We start from the raw sequence: 9,362 nt of genomic DNA, 5'->3' as shown, positions 1-9,362 counted from the left end.
TTTTGAACTTCATACCTTTTGTATTTAGTGATAAAGTGTCCGATCACCAAATCACGTTTGGAGTGTATGTGCACATACACACACACACACACACCATCATCATCCCTCTTCTAAACATCACAGTAACAGCGTACATCCATGGGGAAGCTAGGGATCAAAGGTCAAACGCCTGCCACCAGGTCACTCCACTAGCAAAGCAAGAAACAGATTTGAAATGAGTGTCTGCAACTAAGCCACAACCCATCAGGTACATTCGCCCCGTTCTTTTCTTCACATCATATTACAGATGCTAAACAGAAGCTCTGAAGGTTTACTTCTTGTCCATTTCCAGGTACACGGATGAATCCCTGGCGCCCCTGCCTCTCACACAGTGAGGATCTCACTTCCCTGCAAATACCTTCCCTTCCCTGCAAATATCTTCTTGTGGGGGCGTGCAGTGCACTCATAAATGTGTTCATCCCCCCTTCTAAGTAAATAAACCTTGAGATCATATGTCTTTCAATAAAGATGTCCCTTCAGAGTTCCTGCTGTAGCACAATGGGATCGGCCACGTCTTGCGAGTGCTGGGACACAGGTTCAATCCCTGGCCCAGCTCAGGAGGTTAAGGATCTGGCATTGCCGCAACTGCGACATAAGGTACCACTGAGGCTCAGATCGGATCCCTGACCCGGGAACTCCACCCAGGGTGGCCAAAAAAAGGAAAAAAAGAAGGATGTTCCTTCACACACCCACCTGAGGTTTGCTAAACAGCAATCCTGTCCTTAGATGATTCTTCTCCTACTGACCAGCTCTGCAGTCCCAATTCACCTCGAATATCTGCATCACCCTCGACAGCCTGTTTCTTGTGCTGAAATGACAATAGGCATCTCCTCTGCAGGAGCTTGTACTCATGCTATGTGTGCTCCTGGTTGATCAGAGTGCAGGTGTTCTTTCCCTTAGAGATGAGATCTCTTCGGATTCCTCAAGGCTCCTTTGTAAGCCTCGTCTTTTTCGGGTTGCCTCTGACTGCCCAACAGCTCTGTCCCAAGCTCCAGGCTCTCTCCCTCTCCTCTCCTGTGTCTCTCCACCTTCCTTCTCCAAGTCCAGTCCTACCTACAGCTGGCCCTGACATTTCCATCTGCTTTGGTCTCAGCCTCCACCTTTCTCTGAAGGCTTCCCTCCCTGTTCTCTCCTCCTCTGTGCACCTGAGATGTGAGCAAGGAAGCCTGGTTTCCCATCAGCACAGTTCCTTTTCCCTTGCATTGCTTCTGGTTTTGTTTGTTTGTTTGTTTGTTTGTTTGTTTGTTTGTTTTGGTCTTTTTGTCCTTTAGGGCCACACTTGCAGCACATGGAGGTTCCCAGGTTAGGGCCCAATCACAACTGCAGCCACCAGACAATGCCACAGCCACAGCAATGCAGGATCCGAGCAGCATCTGCAACCTATACCACAGCTCACGGCAATGCCAGATCCCCCACCCACTGAGAGAGGCCAGGGGTCGAACCCTCATCCTCATGGATGCTAGTCAGGTTCACTAACAGCTGAGCCACAATGGGAACTCCCCTTCCTTGCCTTGCTTCTTACGCCTCTTGTTTATCCCTTGTTATTTTACCACTTTGCTTCCCTGGGACCCTAAATCTCTCATCTCCACAGAATCCCGATCCCTCCCCCAAACTTCTCCGTCTCCTCCCCAGTCTGAAGCCTCAACAACATTATTTCAAAACGTGTTGCCAGCTCTGCCTCTTTCTGTCTTCCTCTTTCTGTCAGGCCCCTTGAAGTTGTCCCAGCTGTGCTTGCCTCCTTTTTATGTCAGTCTTTTAGAAACACATTCAAAGAGAGTCTCTTTTACGCCACAAGGGTAACTGTCACTTTGTGCCTCAACCCTTCGTCTCATTTTAAAGGAGGCATAGTTGAGACCTTGTTTTGTGCGCCCCAAACACATACATCCTCTCCCTGCCATTCCTGCTGTCACTCTCTTGGCTCCAGTCCTAATTATTTCTCTCCTACTCCCCTAACCCACATCTCTGACTTCTTTCTTGTCAATTTCCATCTGCCCTTCACACCCTCGCCTCTAGACTGACTCCAAAAAGCAAATGTGATCCATTAATTCCCCAGATTACAAGGCTCCAATGGCTTCCCATGACTTTCAATACAGGGGCTAAACTCGCCAGCAGGGAAAGCAAGGCACTTCGTGATCTGGTCTCTGCCTACGACTGACTGCAAAGCTCCAATCTCTCTGTTCCCCACCACGGAGGCTCAGTGCAGTCAGTAACGTGGGACCCCTCTGCACTGATGTGGGTGCAACCAGTCCATGCTTCCGTGCCTTTAAATATGATGTTCTTGGGTTAGGAAGGCCCATTTTAGAGAGCTGAATAGAGAGAAAGATAGATAACCCTTATTATATTTTATCTTTGGTCCCCCTCTCCTTCTAGCCTCAAGTCGACAAATGGAATGAAGGATGGATGGAGGGAGAAATGACACAAGGAAGAAGGGAGCAGGCAACTGCACAGTATAATCAGATAATTTCTCAACCAACACATAAGTTCTAAGCCAGTATCGACTATAACTAAATTGTTCTTCAACTGAAATGTAAGGCAGGTATCTAGCCCTATACTTCCCTTGGCACAGTCCTTTGGATACCCAGTCGCCCCAATGTAAACCCGCATGATAATAACCACAATAAAAATAATGGCTCATGTATCATACTCCAGAAAACTTCTGAGTTCTTTACCTACATTAATTCGTCTATGCCTCAGTAAATGCTGAGGAAGCACAACTATGTTAATTTGCTCAAAGCCATACAGCTTCCAGTGGAGGGGCCAGAGCGCACACCCCAAAGCCAGTGCTCTTAACTTGGGCACCAATATGGCATCTGTGATCTGCTATTTTAAGCGGTACTATTAACACATACCAAAATCTCTTCAACAAGTCTTCAATCTCTCATGTGCTTCGTGTCTCATTACAGACAATGAGGGTTTGGGCCCTGCATGGGCCTCTTAAATAGACCATAACCTTCTTCCAGAAGCCCATTGCAGTGAAAAGAATGAGGAGTTTGAATCGGAAAGCCTGATGGGATTCAAGTTCTATTTATGTCAGTAGCTGTGTGGCCTGAAGGCAAAGCATTTAACTTGGTCCTCAGTTTCTGCCTGTAATGATATTACCACCAACCCTCATACGGATGCTCCAAGGTCTACATGAGATAAAGTCTATAAAAATATAATACAAAGGTACACATTTCAGTTCTAGCAGTTCTCATCAGACACAACACCCATGATTATTCTCCTAATATGAATGTCACCTGGAGCTCCTTAGTTCCTGGATAATGAAATCCTGCAAGCAGGTGCCCTGAATATATCCCCATGATGTGACTAATCAGAGCCCTGGCATGAAACTTTTTTTTCTTTACGACAAGACTTATGCTGCATGAAGTTCCTCCTCCTTGCAAATCTTCCCTTGGAGGGCGTTTGCAGAGATGATTTCAGCTTCCACCTCAAGAATAAGATAAAGAGAAACCAAGCAGAAAGAGAAAGAAAAGTCAGCTTTGGTCCTTTTCCTTTCATTGTCCAACCTATCATGACTCTCATAATTTTCATCCTTTTTTTTTTCCCTTTGCTATGTTTTTCCTCTTCTCCCAGCTTACTCTTCACAAACTGCAACCATGCTTACTACAGTCCTAGCTGGTGCCAAGGAGGAAATGTGCTTCCAGGGTATCTAAATCCCCAGCTCTCTTCCTCCAGCTGTGGCTGTTTCTCCTTCCATGTCCGCATGCCCCATGGCTCACATGAGCAACTCACTGGCATCCTTCTAAGCTCTAAGGATCCACAGTCTCATTTTCTGTAAATAGGTGAAGTCCTTCAGCCCTGTTCCTGGTGACCACGCTTTTCCTCCAGCTGTGCAGGAAAAACTCAACTGACCCTTACCATAGCCAGCCAGCCACAGAGCTGGGATTTGAACCCAGGTCCCCTGCCCACAACCAAAGCTCATTCCAGAAGAGCACAGGAGCTCTACATTTTCCATCCATTCCCAGAATGTTCATTAGTTCACAAGCGTTTAATGGCCCAGTACTATGCTTGGCACTGGCTATACTCTAAGAGGCAAGCGAGATTCTAAATACACTCAGAGAGGGATGAACAAGGGCTGCAACAGAGGCATCTGTTACTTCCTTATCATGTGTTTTGCAGAAAGGACACAGCGCTCAAGAACACAGTAACTCACAGGTGTTCATTACAGAATCTATCATATGTAACTTAATCTAAAGGAACAATCAAGTCACGCTGTTGGCCACTGCGTCCTCAAGATCTAGCGCCCTGCTTGGCATATGGGAAGCATATTAAAATATCAATTAATTAATGCCTTCCTGTATTTAGTTAGGCTTGAATCGCCAAGTGCACGGGGTTCTGAATGTTTCTTGGTTCATTTATGTACTTAACCAACACTTACTGAACACTTACTGTGTTGGGCAACAGTTCAGGACCCCAGAGATGTCTTGATGCTCTCAGGTAAAAATAACTTCATATATGACATCTGAAGCATTCATTTCTCCAAGCATTTTACACAGACAGATGAATAAACACCACACATACACACAGAGGAGGCAACTTTCTGTTGTTGGAAAATTGCATTTTTATGGCAAAACACAGTGTTCATGCCAAAAATAACTTCAATCACATTCTTTTTCTTTTTCTTTTTTTTAGGGCCACACCCATGGCACATGGAAGTTCCCAGGCTAGGGGTCAAATCAGAGCTGCAGCTGCTGGCCTACACCATAGCAATGCCAGATCTGAGCTGTGTCTGCCACCTACAGTGCAGTTCATGGAAAGGCCAGATCCTTAACCCACTGAGTGGGGTCAGGGATCGAACCTGTGTCCTCAAGCCTCCTAGTTGGGTTCATTCCCACAATGGGAACTCCCCAATCACAATTCTTATCATTTGCTTCTCCTCGATAAGCTTGGTTTCCATCAGGCTCTTAGAACAAAAAAGATGAGGGAAATTCATTCTGCCCAGAAGAGTTTGAGAAAACAGAGATCTTTTTTTTCACTAGGTCTTGAAAATCAAGGACAAGTAGTAAAGAAGGCCAGGGAATGTTCTCCCCTTACATGGAACAGCATTTCCAAACCCTGGAGTGTGAGAGGCCCCAGCATGTTCCAGAAGCAGCCAGCAGATAGCGTGGCTCCAGGAAAATTACACAGGGGCCCGGCGGGCAGAGGAGATGAAGACAACAGGACGCCTGAGAAGCCCAGGAAGCCCTCAGCTCCTCGGTAAGCTTGGGTCACTTGTTTTCACTGACACTCCCCCAACAGAGACAGCCTGTCACTGGGGGAAGTGAAGCCCTGCGGCAAGACCCCTGGGTTGCACCGTCAGGATCAATCACTTCCTCCCTGCGTGACCTCCAGCAGGCAAACTCCTCCGCCTTAATTTCTCATGCAAAATTCAGAGGATAATAGCACCTAGCCCATGGCTAAAAGAGCATTTCTATTAATAATGCCTCATCACTAAACCCTGGTAATAATGATCTGTCTCTAGCAAAGCCTTGGCTGCCCATGATCCACTAAAAAGACGGTTGGTTTTCCCCAAGGTCCACTTCGGTGTAAGGATGCCATGCAGACAAGCGTTCCAGAAACGGCCCATACCTTGTGCTTCTACTGATTATCAAAGAGACAGATCTGGGGTCAGCAAACTGCAGCGTGTGGGCCCAGTCTGGCTCCCTGCCTGTGGCTGTACACTGTACTGGAACACATTCACTCGTGTGTTGTCTATGGCTACTTTTGAGCGACAGTGGCAGAGTTGAATAGCTGCAACAAAGACCATATGGCCTGCCCAGCCAAAAATATCGACGCGCTGGTTCCTCTGAGAAAAAGTCCGTTAGCCCCTGAGATATGGCGAATGACATCTAGAGAGATGACATCCACATATATGTGTACATGAGAGATAAATATACACATGTGTCCTTAATCCAGAAATTCGATTCAAGAATTCGCTCCTAATCCTTTCCTGCTTTGGCTGTTAGCTCAGACGAGTAGTTCTCAATATCCCACCATCTCGTGATGTGCTTATATGAGTGGGTTTATCTGTCAGCCTTTATCATCCGTGGGGCAGAGAGAGCACAAAATTGAGACCTTTGCCTAAGATCTTCCCAGATTATTCGCGCCACCCCAGGTAGAGCTTTATTCAAAGCAATCATCTCACTAACACAGGCTGAATTACTTTCCCCGTTTCCTATCAGACCAACGTCAGACCCAATGGGCATTGTGCTGCAAAGACAAACTGCTGAAAGGCAGAGAGCTGCACAAGCCAATGGAAACACACAGTTACATTAGCCCCTGGTCTCAAAGTACAAAAACAGCTTTTGTGGTTGTGTCCGAAATACAGGCGATCGCAATCGTTGTTTACTGAACCTTAAACCCTGACAAAGTAGGTTACTTTCAGGTCCTGAACTAGCTTCAGATTTATCCTTTCCTTAAGGAACTACAAAAGAGGCTGCGCTGGATGCACTGGCCCCCTTTTGTTACATTAGAATTAGGGGTTAGAGCAGAAGAAAATGCTTTTCCATGAACCTTCCCTACATAAGCCTCTGGAAAGCAGTGGTTTCTCATGCACTCAGAGCAGTACGTCCAAAAGCGGTTGCTGTGGACACTATTTTAATAGGTGTTCTGTAAGATCAGGGAGGGGTTCCTTGTCCATAAAAGCTCAAAACACCGAGTTTAAAACTGTACTTTGTGGCTGCCAAGGAGGAGGGGGAAAGAGTGGAATGGACTGGGAGATTTGGGTTGGCAGATGCAAATTATTACACTTAGAATGAATAAGTAATGAGGTCCTGCTGCAGAGCACAGGGAACTGTATCCAATCTCTTGTGACAGAATATGATGGAAGATAATATAAGGAAAAAAAAGGTATATATATGTATCTACGGCTGGGTCACTTTGCTGTACAGCAGAAATTGACAGAACATTGTAAATCAACTATAATAAAAGTTTTTTAAAAACTGTCATCCATATTCTCGTCAGCAGGACTTCTCCAAGTCTTTAACTTGTGCATCATGAATGGCCAAGCAGGAGGGAGTGTGGAGAGTTTGCCAAACTCCTTTGATCAAAGAAAGCCTTTCTGGGTCTGATTTTCCTTGGAACGTGGCATAGGAAGAATGGTCTTTGGATTATGAAAAAGTTTCCTGTGAGATGCGACCTACTTTACATACTCTCTTAGAAAGCAGCCACTCATTAAAAATTGGTTGTTGTTGGTTTTTTTTTTTTTTTTTTGCCATTCTCCCTGTTAAAAGTAGCAAATAATTAGTAACATACACGTTAAATCTTATATTACCAGTCTGCACCAAGAAGAAGACAATTTCTATGGAGGCAAGCTTTGCAAACCTCAGCCTTGCAAACTGTCTCTCTGCTGTCAAACGGGATGTCATGTACTACAGGTAACTTAAAGAAGCAATAAATATCCCTTGAACCACTACTGCAAGCCAAGAACTGCTTCATATATGACACTGCATTTAATGTAACTGCTATATATATGACATTGCATTTAATCTCCAGAACAGCCCTGCAACATAATTATAATTCCTACTTTGCAGATCAGAAGGTAACTTTTCCCAACTACAAAATAACCACCATTGAACTCATGTCTGTCTAGTTCAAACTGTTCTCCGGTCTCAAGGACACACAGTTAGCCCAAGCGTTTTACAGTGCTGTCCAAGAGAGCCCCCGTGATGATGGCAATGATACTTATCTGGGCTGTGCACTAGCTTTACTAAGGGAGTCACTAGCCATATGCGAGTACTAAGCCCTTGAAATGTGGCTAGCAGACCTGAGGAACTGGATGCTTGATTTTGTTATAGTTAATTTACATTTAAATAGCCACCGGTATTTCCCTGGCTGCCATACTGGACAGTACGGACCTATACTGCATCCCTTCCTTCAGTACAGAAGCTACTTGACAAAATTTTCAGCAACAGCAAGTTTCTGAAAGATAGATTTCTTCTACCAACCTCTGGTTTTATCTTATCATTAAGCAAGGCACCAGCAGATCCCAAGGACAGAGCGGTCAGAGGGAAAATGGATTGGGGGGTGAGGGGTGGACTGGCAAAGTGAGTAAAGAGGTGGGAGCAGAAAATAGAGGTTAGGATAGAATACAAGCCAAAGGAAGGGAGCAGCCTAGGGATGTTCCCTTGTGAGGCCAAACCACCTGAAGCACTGTCATAAGCCCTAAGGTGGCTGGGCAAAGACACAGCAGGAACAAAGCCCCCAGAAGTCAAGGTAACTCAGAAGATGCCCATGCACTTTAGTGGGCTCAGACACCCATCTTATGCATCCTTTATTCTATCTGCTGTCACTGAAGCACAAGAAAAGTTTTGGACACTAAAAAAGACAGACATGTGTTCTGGAAAAATCCATTTAACCTTGCATCTCTTGCCAAACAAGCCAGGTGAGTGATGCACATCTGCGTCATAAAATATTCTTAGATGCAAGTTGCCAGATTTTCTGGGGCCCTTTGGGAAGTTGTATCTTTTTTTAACTCTTCCTGCTAACCTCTGTCATAAATCTTAGGATTTCGTGTTTGGGAAAAAAAAAAAAAAAGTTTTAGTTGTTCATGTTGAATCTTGATCATGTAAATGGTTCATAGCAAAGGATATTGTTGATTGCTCTTTGACCTCACAATTTCAGCAATTCATCATCAGAGATAGCACACTGACTAAAGAAAAGCAAGCCAGCACCAGCTACCACATGATCCAGCAATCCCACTCCTCAGCATATATCTTGACAAAATTATAATTTGAAGATGCATGCAGCACTATGTTCATAGCAACACTATTCCCAATAGTCAAGACAAGGAAACAACCTAAATGCCCATTGACAGATGAATGGATAAAGAAGATACACATGCACACACACACAGGAATACTACTCAGCCATAAAAAATGACATACTGTCATCTGCAGCAACATGGATGGACCAAGAAATTATCATAGTAAATGATGTAGCCCAAAGACAAATACCATACGTCACTTACATGTGTAATCAAAAACGCTATAAATACACAGCAGAAATTGGCACATCATTGTAAATCATACTTTAAAAAAAGAAAGAAAAAGAAAATATGACATAAATAAACTTATTTACAAAACAGACTCAGATGTGTCCACACTTACTTGAACTTTGACTGGAAGAGAACAGAGACAGGAATCCACCATCAGCTTCTTCTTTAGGTACTAAACACTTCTATTAATCTACCTCAAGAGTAATCAGGGGTCTCATGTGGCATATCGGTGCCATGTATTAACTTAAATCAAGTCATCGCCCCCCCCCAGCGCCCCATTTTCTAAGAACCGCTGGATTCTCACTACCTTCTCTTTTACTGTTAGTATTAATGGTTTGCACCCAAGTGC

At 44.6% G+C, this 9,362-nt stretch overlaps 1 protein-coding gene across 42 annotated transcripts in view; it reads right to left on the bottom strand.

Moving 5' to 3' along the window:
• DAB1 (DAB adaptor protein 1) overlaps positions 1 to 9,362 on the bottom strand; it is a 1,225,890-nt gene that overhangs the window by 398,843 nt on the left and 817,685 nt on the right. The gene's annotated exons all lie outside the window — the stretch shown is intronic.

This window comes from Sus scrofa, chromosome 6 (assembly GCF_054392235.1).
Source record: "Sus scrofa isolate SSC_HxYL_T2T_F1_AM1 chromosome 6, Sscrofa_HxYL_maternal_Yorkshire_Landrace_v2.0, whole genome shotgun sequence".
Classification (NCBI taxonomy): Eukaryota; Metazoa; Chordata; class Mammalia; order Artiodactyla; family Suidae; genus Sus; species Sus scrofa.
Note: the sequence above shows the minus strand (reverse complement) of the source record. Positions and strands in the feature narration are given on the sequence as shown.